General features: G+C 52.0%; 1 protein-coding gene across 1 annotated transcript in view; it reads right to left on the bottom strand.

Annotated features, from left to right (window-relative positions):
• Positions 1 to 13333, bottom strand: part of LOC123766071 (proteoglycan-like sulfated glycoprotein papilin) — a gene marked incomplete at its 5' end in the record, with an annotated part of 493143 nt that overhangs the window by 428754 nt on the left and 51056 nt on the right.

Genomic DNA, 13333 nt, shown 5'->3' with positions numbered 1-13333 from the left:
GAAGGGCGAAAAACGTCGCCCAACAGCAGAAAAACCCCGGCAGGGGCAAAACCGCCCCAGAACTGCTAGCAGGCATCCCCCACAGCCCCGGGAACAAACAACAGAGGCCCCGGGGCAGAGCCGTCCTCCAAGCCCTCCGCCCTTAAAGAAAAGCAAGAGTCCATGGGAAAGGCAACAAGAAAGGGCCGCTGGTAAGACCCAGAAGCCTTGGCAGGAGGAACAGGCGCAAACCTCCGTCCCCAACCCGAATGGGGCAGCCCCCGAAAACCGCCCGAGTCTCTGCCGCAACTAAACCCCGCCCCGACCCCGAAACCCACAGACGGTCTGGAGCCGGGAACATGGAGGGAAAGGGGCGAACAGCACATAACCAAACGGGGCGGCCATGGGGCATTCGAGTGGGAAACCAACCTAGCATGTTGCAGCAACCTAACCTAGCTTGCAACACAGATGCCGCCTGTACTCTGAACAGTAATAACATCAGGAGAGTACTGGAGAACAAGCAGAGAATCTCTCGCAAGACTCCGGGTCAAGGTGTCAGTAACCCAACAGGCAGCATGACAGAGGTAAAAATGGCGACTGTCACCCGGAGACAAGGGAACAGCAACCAACGATCCCGTACAAGACGGGTTGGAACCCGGAAGACACATTCAATGGTCCCCCGAGCCCAGACAGGGGTTTCCAGGGCCCGTAGGGTAACAACTACGGGAAGCCTGGGCAAGGTGTCGCTAACCGGTTAAGAAACCCAAACATAACAAGAGGGTAGATTATAGCACTGAAAACCCCTGAGACGTGTACAGTCACGGGGGCCTAGCAGAGGGCCGCCAAACACTACCAGAGGAACTATAACCACCTTAAGCAGACCCCCACCAGGCATGAAAAATTAAAAACAAAAGAAAAACCCCGCAAAAGTACACCATCTCCAGAGGCAACAGAAACCGGCCGCCGCTTAGGTGGCAGGCTGCGCAACATCTTGACGCCCTAACCAGCACAATACCAATCCCTACCCAGGGCCAAACAAGGGCCCCAAGCCCCAGCTGGCCCCAAGGGCGAGGCAAATGCCGAGCAGCAAGAACCTCTACGGGAACGGTTCCCGAACGCCCCAGGGAAGATACCCCTGTTACGCAAGGGCAGTACTCACAGGGCGCTTAAGGAAGTCAGCCACTAAACACATACAGCCCCGGCACTGATGAAGTACACCTGGCCACCGCACAACACAACACACGGCAGTGAACGCCACACAAGGCAAACACCGCCTAGGAAACTGAGGCCAGAGAAGCATCAATCCCGGTTGACATTAGCGAACGAACTGGAGCTTGGCAGCCGGCGCGGTAGGTCCGGGGCTCCCCCCTCCCCCTCCCGGGGCGGGGAGGGCTGCGCGGACAATCGGCGCGGCAGTAAAGTGTGATGTTTGCTTGTTTGCTTGTTTCCTTGTGATTGTAGGGAGTTTCTACCTCTATGTTCGGTTTTTGTTTTAGTTTTTACCATGTGGGGTTTGTTTTGTTATGCCTATCTTTCTGGGTGCCTAACCCCGGTCGATGGCAGATAAGGAAAACCCCAACCACAAGGGGTTTTCCAGGGCCATTGCTCCCTGAAACCTCTCTGAAGGGGCCAGGTTCTGGCGCTGGTCCCTGGTAGGTCTGAACTCCTTAGCTAATGTCCCGGTCTAATATAACATACATTAGCCTGATAAGCTCCAGGGAGCCGTAGGGGCTCCCCACAGAAAAGGTGAAGAACGCCTAAGAGCCAGAGCCCAAGCAGATTCCACGGAGGAACCCAGCATGGCCTGCCGACACGCGAGACGGGAAGCATAAAACAGGGAAACCGCATCCCGCAAAATCGGCGTGAACAGCTTCAACAAGGCAGCCGACGAACGCGCAGCCGAGGACAAAGTGCCGGACCTCAGGACGGACCCAAGCGTCCTCACATCCTCCACGAGCCAATCCGAAGACAGCTCCAAGAGGGAAAAGAACCGCAAGGCCGAAGCCAAAAGGCCCCAGGCACGCAAGACCTCCGCAACGAGTGCCGCCGAAAGGGAGGGAACCTGCACATGGAGCTGAATAACGCCCACATCGCGGGGAAGGGCAGGGGCAAACAAGCACTCATTCAGGTACTCAAGCTCGCTCCCCAGGAAAACCTGAAGCACCGTGGAAGCTTCCCGCCACTCCAGCATGCGGGAACGACAGAAGGAATGCCAGGAATCCAGAACAAACAAGGAGCAGTCTGCTAGCCAGGACGACTCCAGAACCTCGTAACGGAGCCAGAAAGGGAACGAAGTCCCAAACCTGAATGCGGACGGATCTATTTCCGAGGCATAATCCGGGTCACGCAGGAGGTAAGCTGCAAAGGCCGCTCGCACCACACCAGGTTGGATGCGATAAGCCGAAAACCTCTGAAAGGACGGAACCGACGTACCCGGGGGAACAAGGAACCGAACCCGGGAGGGGCCGACACCAAATCCAACTCGTACGCAGAAGGGGGAAAAGAAAACCCCACTACTTGTAACAATAAGCCCCGCTCAGAGGGAAGAAAAACCCAGGCGGGGTCCAGCGGGGCCCAAGGCCCCCAAGTCAGCCCCTCCCCAGCCTCGAGGTCCTTCACCACAGGACCCGAGGCCGAGTCCTCTCCCCAAGCCCTGACCCCACAAGACAAGGACGGAGCAGCCGGAAAAGCTGGAGGAAGGGGGGCCCACTGGTCAGACCCAGAAGCTTCGGCCGGGAGACAAGACTCGAATGCCTCTGCCGCCCCCCCGGAAGGGGCACCCCCCGAAGCTGCCCGAGTCTCGAGATCAAGTAACCCCTGCTCCGACCCCGAAACCCTCAGACGCTTCGGGGCCGGAAGCAGGGGGGGGGGGGGGGACCAGAACGAACAGAAGGGGAAGGACGAGGAGGTGCGGACTGAACCAGGATCAAAGCGACCCCCACCCCCAAGTCCGGGTCTCGAAAAGCAAAGCGGGGCAGCCCCGGGGCATCCGGGTGAGCAACCAACCGAGCGCGTTGCAACAGACGAAACCTAGACTGCAATGCACGCGCCGCCTGTACCCGAATAGAATCATCAGAGGATTGGGTAAAGTGAGTCACAAGCAAGCAGCAACACTCACAGGACTCAGGGTCGAAAGTATCACCGACCCAACAGGCAGCGTGGCAGAGGCAAAAACAATGAGGGTCACCCTGAGACAAGGGGACCGAGCAACCCTCAAACTCGCACACTGCGAGTGGGGACTCCGGGGTCACATCCATCGGACCCACGCGCCCCCTAGGGGATTCCCAGGGTCCTGAGCGTTTACTTTAAGAGGACTCGCGCTCAGGTAGTCTCAGGCAGGGTGCTGCAAACCGGCGCCCAAAACTACCAAGCAAACTTCTATAGCTGAACCCCAGGGACGTGTACACTCATGAGGACCTAGCAGGGGGCGCCACCGAGGAGAACAGTGGCAGGGCAAAAACAAACTGAATAAAATGACAGAACCCCCCACCAGGCAAAAACAAAAAGAAAAACAAAACCCCGCAAGAGGACAGCGAACCCCAAGGAACAGAGCCGGCCGCGATGTCGAGAATACAAGCTGAGCAGCACCCTGCGCCCCTACCAGTGCAAACTGCCTCTTACCTGCCGGTAACAAGGGAGAACAGAACACCCAAGAGCCCAACAGGCGGCCGAAAAACCGAAAGGTAAAACGGACCAGCAGAGGCAGACCCCGAGGAGCCTGTGGAAGGTGGCCCCAAGCCCCAAGGGCAGTACTTACAGGGCACCTAGGGAAGGCAACCCTAGGCGCATGCAGCCCGAGTACTGAAGATAACTCCTGGTTCTCGCACCCACAAAACCAACACCACACGCAAAGCACAGTGCAGTAGCGACACCGGAGCCAGAGCACACGATCATCGCCTATAGCATCAGCCTCAAGAACTGAGGTATGGGTAGCCGGCGTGGGGGGTCTGGGGCTCCCCCTTCCCCCCTCCCGGGGAGGGGGGAGCTACGCAGACAGCGGCGCGGCGGTGTGTGACGTCACACTAGCTTGCTTGTTTTCGGTTGGGGAGTTCTTTCCACTAGTTCGGCTTTTGGTAGCAATTTTAACCAGAATAGGGGTTTGTTTTGAGGCGCTTACCTTTCTGGGTGCCTGTTCCGGTCGATGGCAGACATAGAATGCTTCCAACCACACGGGGGCTTCTATAGGCCATTGCTCCCCTTGCCTCTCTGAGGGGGCCCGGTTCTGGCCGTGGTCCCCGGTAGGCCTAAGAACTCCATACACATGACTGATGCCAAAGTCTGACATTAGCATATCAGCCTGGGATAGCTCCGGGGAGCCGACGGGGCTTCCCCCAGAAATAACCTTACAACTATAATTGTATCTGCAACATCTTACACTGTGTTATTAATTTAATTGCTGTTATGCTGAAGTATAAAACATGTGCCCCATCTATTCTTTAAATGCAGACAATTATACACCTCATTTCTTAAACACTTTTTTTTTAACTTGGCTTAGTTATTAACCCTTAGACCGCACATATTGGGGGTATATTAGTGAAAAATATTCGAATTATGTAAAAATAACTTAAAAACGTTAAACAAATCTCCAACTTATTGGCTTCAGTGTCGTGAAGCTTTCATCAAAATATTTTCAGAAATTGATTTTAGACAAATTTGCAAAAAACCAGCGTTGAATGTAATGAAACGCCATTTTCTGGGTGAGACCCGGAGGCTCCCCGGAGCTTTACCGGCTGATATGCTAATGTCAGACTTTGGCATCAGTCATGTGTATGGAGTTCTAGGGCCTACCGGGGACCACGAGCCAGAACCTGGCCCCCTCAGAGAGGCAAGGGGAGCAATGGCCTATAGAAACCCCCGTGTGGTTGGAAGCATTCTATGTCTGCCATCGACCGGGTCAAGCATCCAGAAAGGTAAGCATTCCAAAACAAACCCCTATTCTGGGGAAAATTGCTACCTAAGCCGAACTAGTGGATAGAACTCTTCAACAGAAAACAAGGAAACTAGTATGACGTCATACGTCACCGCGCCGCTGTCTGCGCAGCTCCCCCCTCCCCGGGAGAGGGAAGGAGGAGCCCCAGACCTCCCACGCCGGCTATCCACCCATCAGTTCTGAGGCTGGATGTCAAAACACGCGAAAAACGCCGACCGGAGGGAGGGAGGGTTGCCGGGGAGCCTCCGGGTCTCACCCAGAAAATGGCGTTTCATTACATTCAACGCTGGTTTTCTGGGGGGAGCCCCGTCGGCTCCCCGGAGCTAACTACCCACAGAGGAAGGTCAAAGGGACAAAACCGGGAGGCGGACACCACGCACCCCCCAAGGAGGCGAGACAACCGGCAGCAAACGCCAAACCAAGGCGCCACAGCCCCGAAAATCCCGGGAACAACACGAGAACCACGAGAAGCAAGGCCCCTGCACGAACACCAAAAATCCATGCCCGAAAGACTGCAAGGCCACGTCGCCCAGACGGCAGCGAGAGCAGCGAAGCCACGAACGCCACAGGCATGAGGGAAGAACACAGGCAGCTTAGCCGCAAGAACACGGCTGACCACCCGGGACACCATCACCCGCGAACCGGGAAGGACAGAACCGGATCAACGCAAAACGCGCTCCGGACCCAAACGCCGTGGCACGCAAACAACAGCGGAGGGCCGCCACTGAACACAAAAACGACACACCCCCGGCCCGACCAACGAAGCACCAACAAACCCGGGACCCCTCCAGAATGCAGCAGCCCCACCCCGCGCCAGAAAAGATGGAGACTGCTGCCATCAAACAACCAAAACGCTAAAACCGAAGGAGCAAGAAAACTCAGCAAACCGACCCCCAGAGGCAAAGGCCCAAAGGAAAGAGCCGACGAAAAAACACACCGGAACCGAAGGGGCACTACCAACCGAGGAGAAGATAGAGCACGCTGACCAGAGACCAGGATGGTGCAAGCGGCGCACGAACAGGCCGGAGGTGAAACGACGCACAAGACAGCTGACTAACGGTGCAGAAGCAACACCAAGACCGAAAGCAAGCTGAAGCGGCTCCGCCTGCGCCGCACGAAAAGAGGCGACAGTATGTGGCAAGACGACGGCCCCCAACCCCCACTAGAAAACCAAGCCGAGAGTAAACCAAGCTAACAAGAGTAACCACCTAAGAAGGGACAGGAAAAGGAAGGACCGCCAAAATACCCATACTGCCGCCAAGAGAAGCACGCAGGTGGGACACCTACCACGAAGCCACCCAACAACCAACCGGAGGCGAGACCACGAGGCAGAACATAAGCAGCCCCGACAAGGCCCCCCCGAGCCCAGGAAAAAGGCGGAGCCGCGAGAAGATCTCGGGCGCGACCACCGAAACCCAGGCGGCACAAGGAGACGGAACATCTGCCGAACAGAAAAACTCCCCAAAGCATGCAAGCCCACCAGGAGTTCAGAAACGACGGGTCCGACGCGAGACATCGCAAGAAACCCCCCCCCCCCCCCAAAAAAAAAAAAAAAAAAAAAAAAACCGGCAGTGCAAGCTAGGAAAACCAAAGAAGGCGGAAGGGTCGCCGCCAGAACAGGACCCGAACCAAGGGGCACGAACAACTGCAATAGACCGAGACAAAGAAGCACATCACAGGACACAGGCTGACCAACGCCTAAGAACACACGCAGAACATCCCTGCTGCAGAGGAGGCAGGAAGAAAGAGCAGAAGCACAAAAAAAAAAAAAAACAGGAGAACAACCAGGGGTGGACAATCAGGCAGGGACAAAAACCCCACGCAATCCCCAGGCACAAAACGGCAGCAAAGTGCCACTCCACAACCGGACACAGGAACAAGGACACGCCACCGTGAAACACGGTACCAATGCACACGTGCAGCAGCAGCAACAGGCACCACTGCAACATGCAACATGTAAATAGCAACTCCCCTCTGCAAAGGCAGAGAACGGAGCAGGCAGACCCCAGACAGGGCCAACGGAAACACGACAAAACCCTGCAGGCCCAGAAACCTGCACCAGGCAACCGACGGCGGAGAAACCCCGTTCGATACCTGCTGGATGAGGTACTGGGAGCTCTTTTACACCTGAAGCCCGGCCCAAGGTCAGGCCAGACCGGCCAGAGGATGGCCCACCAGGCAGCTGCTAGGAGCAGTCCACCGGCCCACATACCCCCACAACCAGGACGGGTCGGAACCGCCATACGAAAACAGGCCAGTGCGCCCTGGAAGTCCACGGACGAACCAGCAAGAAGGCTTATGCTCGCAAGTAGGTCGTGTAACAAGCACAGACCACTGATGGTAATACAGTGTTCCCCAAAAGTGCCAATAGCACCACTGCACTCCACTGGAACTATCCCGCAAGTTCTACCAGATAGGCGGGACCCAAGAGCCAGAGCTCAAATCCTGCAAGCACAGCCAGGAGCCTCACCAGGTGAGTACAGAACCAACCCTACAACCCCCACACCTCACAACATTAAAAAAGGAGGGTCCCCTGAATGACTCCAGCATGGGTTGGACATGCACACGAGGGGGACAGGAAGGGGTGATAAAGGGACAGGCACTGGTGTGCGAACGGTCTCAGTCGTACAAAAATATACCTAAATAAAGACAGGTATATAAACACCGCCGCATCCAGCGCCCGGCCAAAAGATGCCAGACCGCAGAAACTCACCTGGCGAATGGTGGCACGAACTTGACACGACTCAACCGTGCCCAGAAGAACTTGGGAGCACCGCCAGGTGAAGACGCCAGAGCCGGACCCTGCCGGACCCGCAGGAGAACAGGGAGAGGCGAAGGAGGCGGTCCACACCCATGACACAGGGAAAACTGCGGTGTCCTCCCCACAACTAGGAACCAGGACGCCCCCGGCGCGAAGGGGCACATACCGCAGCCAGGGAGAAGAACGAGAGGCGAAGCACTGTAGCAAAAAAGGGCGCAAAACCCCAGCACTGAAACACCGCCCAGACCAAAACAAACTCCACGGCGCATGCGCATAACACGCTGGCCGAACCGCACACCCTCCCTGCGGGAAGGCGCCAGCCAGGACTATTGCACGAGAAAAGTAGCCAAATAACAGTTTCCGTGGTGTAGTGGTAAGACACTCGCCTGGCGTTCCGCGAGCGCTATGTCATGGGTTCGTATCCTGGCCGGGGAGGATTTACTGGGCGCAATTCCTTAACTGTAGCCTCTGTTTAACGCAACAGTAAAATGTGTACTTGGATGAAAAAACGATTCTTCACGGCAGGGGATCGTATTCCAGGGACCGTAGGATTAAGGACTTGCCCGAAACGCTACGCGTACTAGTGGCTGCACAAGAATGTAACAACTCTTGTATATATCTATAAAAAAAAAAAAAAAAAAAAAAAAAAAAAAAAAAAAAAAAAAAGAGGAAGCAGGAACAATAAAACCGGCCAAAGAAGCAAAGAGCCCAAAAAGAAACCCAACCGGGCGACAAGTAGCCCAACCGGGCGACAAGTAGCCCAACCGGGCGACAAGTAGCCCAACCGGGCGACAAGTAGCCCAACAGGGCGACAAGTAGCCCAACAGGGCGACAAGTAGCCCAACAGGGCGACAAGTACGAGGAGCCGACAGGCGTTCCAATAATGCGGGAAGTAGCGAAAAACCTTCCCGTACCCTCGAGAACACAGAAGCCAACACTAGTCCCGAAGGCACACGAAGGCGCAGGCGCACCCGAGATCAGAAGTCACGCAGAACCCCATCGAACGGGGAAACATGACAAAAACACCGTCCCAAAAAGGGGGGGAGGAAACATCCACCCACAGGACGGAACCAACCGACTCAAAGGCCAAGGAACCGAGCCCGGGGAGGGGCCGACGTCCAACAGCACGTACGGCGAGTGAGGAGGAAAGACCCCACTCCGCATAACCACAAGCCCCGCCTAGAGGGGGATAAAAACCCCCACGGGGTCTAACGGGGCCAAGGACCCCCAAGTCAGCCCCTCCCCAGCCCCGGGAACCTACACGACAGGCCCCGGGGCCGAGCCGTTCCCCCAAAGCCCCAGCCGTACCAGAAAACCGGGGCAGCCGTGAAAATACTAAGGAAGGGAGCCCACTGGCAGACTCATACAACACGGCTGGAGGAACAGGCCCAAATGCCCCCGTCACTACCCCGGAAGGGGAATTCCCCGAGACTGCCCGAGTCTCAACACCACCAAAAACCCCGCCCCGAACCTACAGACGGTAAGGAACCAGATGCAGGCAGGAAGGGTGAACCAGGGGAAAGACAAGGGGGCGTGAATGGAACCGAAGCAACCAACACCCCCAAGTCCCAAAACGAACTACAACGGGGCAGCCCCGGGGCTCCCGGGGAGGAAACCACGAGAACGTTGCCACCACCAAGGCTCAAGTGCAACGCCCCTGCTGCCCGCACCCGCTTTGTTAGCACAACTGGGTAACCGAGCCACAACGAGCAACCAAACTCGCAGGACTCCGGGTCGAAGGTGTCACCGACCCCACAGGCAGCAGACGGAGGCAAAACAGAGAGTCACCCAGAGACAAAAGGTGAGAGCAACCCTCAAACTCGCTGGAAGCGAGGGGGGGACTCTGGGGTCACATCCATTGGACCCGCGCGCCCCCAGGGGTTTCCCAGGGTCCCGAGCGTTTACTTTAAGAGGACTCGCGCTCAGGTAATCCCAGGCAGGGTACTGCTAACCGGCACCCAAAGCTACCAAACAACTTTCTAAGAGCTGAACCCCGGGACGTGTACACTCACGGGGACCTAGCAGGGGGTACCACCAGAAAATACTCAGAACACAAGGGACACAAGGGGCAAGAACGAAGGCAGACCCCCCACCAGGTAGATAAACAAAAAGAAAAAGAAAACCCCGCAAGAGGACAGCGTACCCAAGCGGAACAGAGCCGGCCGCTATGATTGGTAAAGACAAGCTGCACAGTACCCCGCGCCCCACCAGTGCAAACGCTGCCCCTTACTCTAAGGCGAACAAGGGAGACAGAACACCCGAGCACACAAAGCAGGCCGAAAACCAAGCAGTAAACGGCCAAGCAGGGGCAGGACCCAAGGAACTTGTGGAAGGTGGCCCCAAGCCCCAAGGGCAGTACTTACAGGGCACCTAGGGAAGGGAACCCTAGGCGCATGCAGCCCGAGTACTGGAGAATCACTCCCGGCTCACGCACCACCTAGAAAACAGACACCACACTCTAGGTACAGTGCTGAAACAACCACTGGAGCCGGAGCACATAACCATTGCCTATAGCATCAGCCGAAGAACTGATGGGTGGATAGCCGGCGTGGGAGGTCTGGGGCTCCCCCTTCCCCCTCCCGGGGAGGGGGGAGCTGCGCAGACAGCGGCGCGGTGACGTATGACGTCATACTAGTTTCCTTGTTTTCGGTTGAAGAGTTCTATCCACTAGTTCGGCTTAGGTAGCAATTTTCACCAGAATAGGGGTTTGTTTTGGAATGCTTACCTTTCTGGATGCTTGACCCGGTCGATGGCAGACATAGAATGCTTCCAACCACACGGGGGTTTCTATAGGCCATTGCTCCCCTTGCCTCTCTGAGGGGGCCAGGTTCTGGCTCGTGGTCCCCGGTAGGCCCTAGAACTCCATACACATGACCGATGCCAAAGTCTGACATTAGCATATCAGCCGGTAAAGCTCCGGGGAGCCGACGGGGCTCCCCCCAGAAAATAAGAACGTTTTGTTGATAAGGAAAATAGCTCCTGATAACTGGAACTGAAGTATTATGCAGTAATAGAGAGATGCATCACCTGTTCGATACTCAAAGAAGAAGAATAGTAGTAAGAAACATCCAGAAAGTGGATATGCAGTTGGTGCCTTTGTATCATTGCCGAGTAATACATAATAACAAAAATAATAGATAACTATGTTAATATGCTCTATTTTGTTATATATAAATATATTGCCCAATGTAATACAGTATATGTTACTTTCATCAATGTCCCAAAAATATTTTTTTAGGGGAAATTTTTTTTTGTTTAAGATTTTAGTTTTTTCTCCTTTGTTTATTATCTGATTTTGTTGTACCCTTTACATCCTGGAGAGTGCTTATGTTTCCCTAACTATGTGAAGATAGAATGAAATTGGTCAACAAATAAATCAGTAACAACTCACAAAACTTGGGACTTTTTTTAATTTTTTTGACTGATTTTTTCTCTGATTTCAAACTCTATTTTCTTTGTCTCTTTAGGTTGTTTTGATGATTAGGGACCATATTAGGACTTTTTCATGTATATAAAGTATACCCTAAATATAATCCCCAAAATCATTATAATTATTATAATTATCCTTATATTTTGTGTTTTTTGGGGGTTATTTTTTCTTGACTTCATTTCAACACATATTGGCCTACAACTTTCACATATTTGAGTATGAATGCCAAACAATGTTAATTAAAACATACAATTAAATTAATTAACACTTTTCTGGATTTTCCACTTGGAATTACGGGCGTTTTGCTTAACCGCTTGTTGGATCACGACGTAAATTTACGGACCGTGTTATATTGGGTATTTACTACTCGATCGACTTGGGGTTTGTATGAATATGTTTGCCATTAAATTTTTGTTTTCTCTAATAGGCACTGTGCCTATTTGAGAAAACGGCAATGTATTGTAACTTAGAGGAGAGACTATTGAATTGGTGACACAACGAGGGTAATCGCGCACTCCACACACTCTTGTGTTGGCCGCTATCATGATTCTACATTTATATGCATATGTCTGTGTAGAGAATTTTATTCTGAACACTATACAAACAAAAAAAACGGAGTGAATCAAGTATAAACTTGAAAAAACATGAGCAAAGTAAAAACTTTTTACGCTCACGAGTACAAACACGCGAAAGATTCACGTAAGATTTTATTCGCCACAAATTGATTTGACGCTCTGTTGGCCAATTCTACCCATGTTCTTATAGAACTTTCTATTGCGAACACATTGCTATAAAAATGAAATACGTAGCTCGAGAAATAATGTCATGACAGTGAAATAAGTATAAACTTTCAAAGCGCTGCATCACAACAGTGTCGTCGCTGCTGAAATCACAGCTAACGCTTCGCCCAGTTCCCACACTCGTGCGGAACATAATTAGACATTGATAGGCATATGTCTGGGTGGGGAATTTTATTGCGAGTTCAGTGATATCAAAATAAGCGCTGTAGGATGACTGTGAGGCTGGCAACAAACGAAAGAGTATGAACATTTACTTCCTGTTTGGGTGTCACGGCGAGTCATCTTCGTGTTTATTTACTTCGTGGTGGGATAGCAAATGCTTGGGTGACATTTTATGCATATGATCTTGTAGAGAATTTTATTGCCAACGCATTGATACCAAAATGAAAAACGTAGCTCGAAGAATTGATGTTAGGAGCGTGAAAAGATTATAAACTTTTTTGTGTTTACGCTTGAGCGCCCAAAACGCCGCGCGCACAACCCGCTTTTTTTTTCAGCGAGTGCTGCGCGCACTAAAGTGTTAACGAATTAAAAGTACCTTTATTCATTGTTGATAACTTCAACTTCAGTTATCTCTGAAACTGGAATTTCAACTTTAGAGTGGCTTCTAAAATTCCAGTTTTTGACCGATTCTCAATATTCTGACATACTGTGTGCTCAGCTGTCTGTTCTGCAATTCCTTCAGAATGGATTTTTCATAAACTTTATACATTTGCAGTTATAATTTTTTTGGTCTAAATTTGCCGCATATTTCAAATGCCCTATTGACGATTTTTTTTTACAGTAAACTATACTGAAAACCTATATTCTAATTTGATGAAAATAAATATCATATGCTATTCTGAGAGAATAATAACATTAAATGAACAACTGGTGATAGTTCATATTTTTTTATTCTGAATTGAAAATCTGAAGTTTTCAATATTCAATTTTAAAATTAATTTTGATTCTCTTGTTTTTCTAGTTACGCTGTGATCATTTAGACAAAGTTGGAGCATTTGCCTAGTTGATTATGCCAAAAAAACTGGAAAGTGTTTGTGCAAGTTTTAAAAACTTAAGTTAAATTATTTTGTCAAATCATATATGTATGTATTGAGCGGTCTAAGGAGTAAGGATACCTGATCAACCAGGCTGTGAGCAGTTGCATCCAACAACCTGGTTGGTCAGACCACCAGCCAGGATGCCTAGTCAGGGACTGAGCCAAGGAGACATTGATCCTCTGGAACCAACAACAAATAGACAAGAGGTAAATAGTTTCCTCTCATTGTAAGAGTATGTTGTAATATTTATTTACTCTTTAATATCTGACATAAGCAATGACTGAACTATTAATTAATAATACTATATTGCAGTAGTGGTCAGCATAGTCAGCTCACAACCAAATGGTCCCAAGTTGGATTAACATGCAGGACAGAAACTTTTAGGAAAGCTTC

Source organism: Procambarus clarkii, chromosome 9 (genome assembly GCF_040958095.1).
Source record: "Procambarus clarkii isolate CNS0578487 chromosome 9, FALCON_Pclarkii_2.0, whole genome shotgun sequence".
Taxonomy (NCBI): Eukaryota; Metazoa; Arthropoda; class Malacostraca; order Decapoda; family Cambaridae; genus Procambarus; species Procambarus clarkii.
Note: the sequence above shows the minus strand (reverse complement) of the source record. Positions and strands in the feature narration are given on the sequence as shown.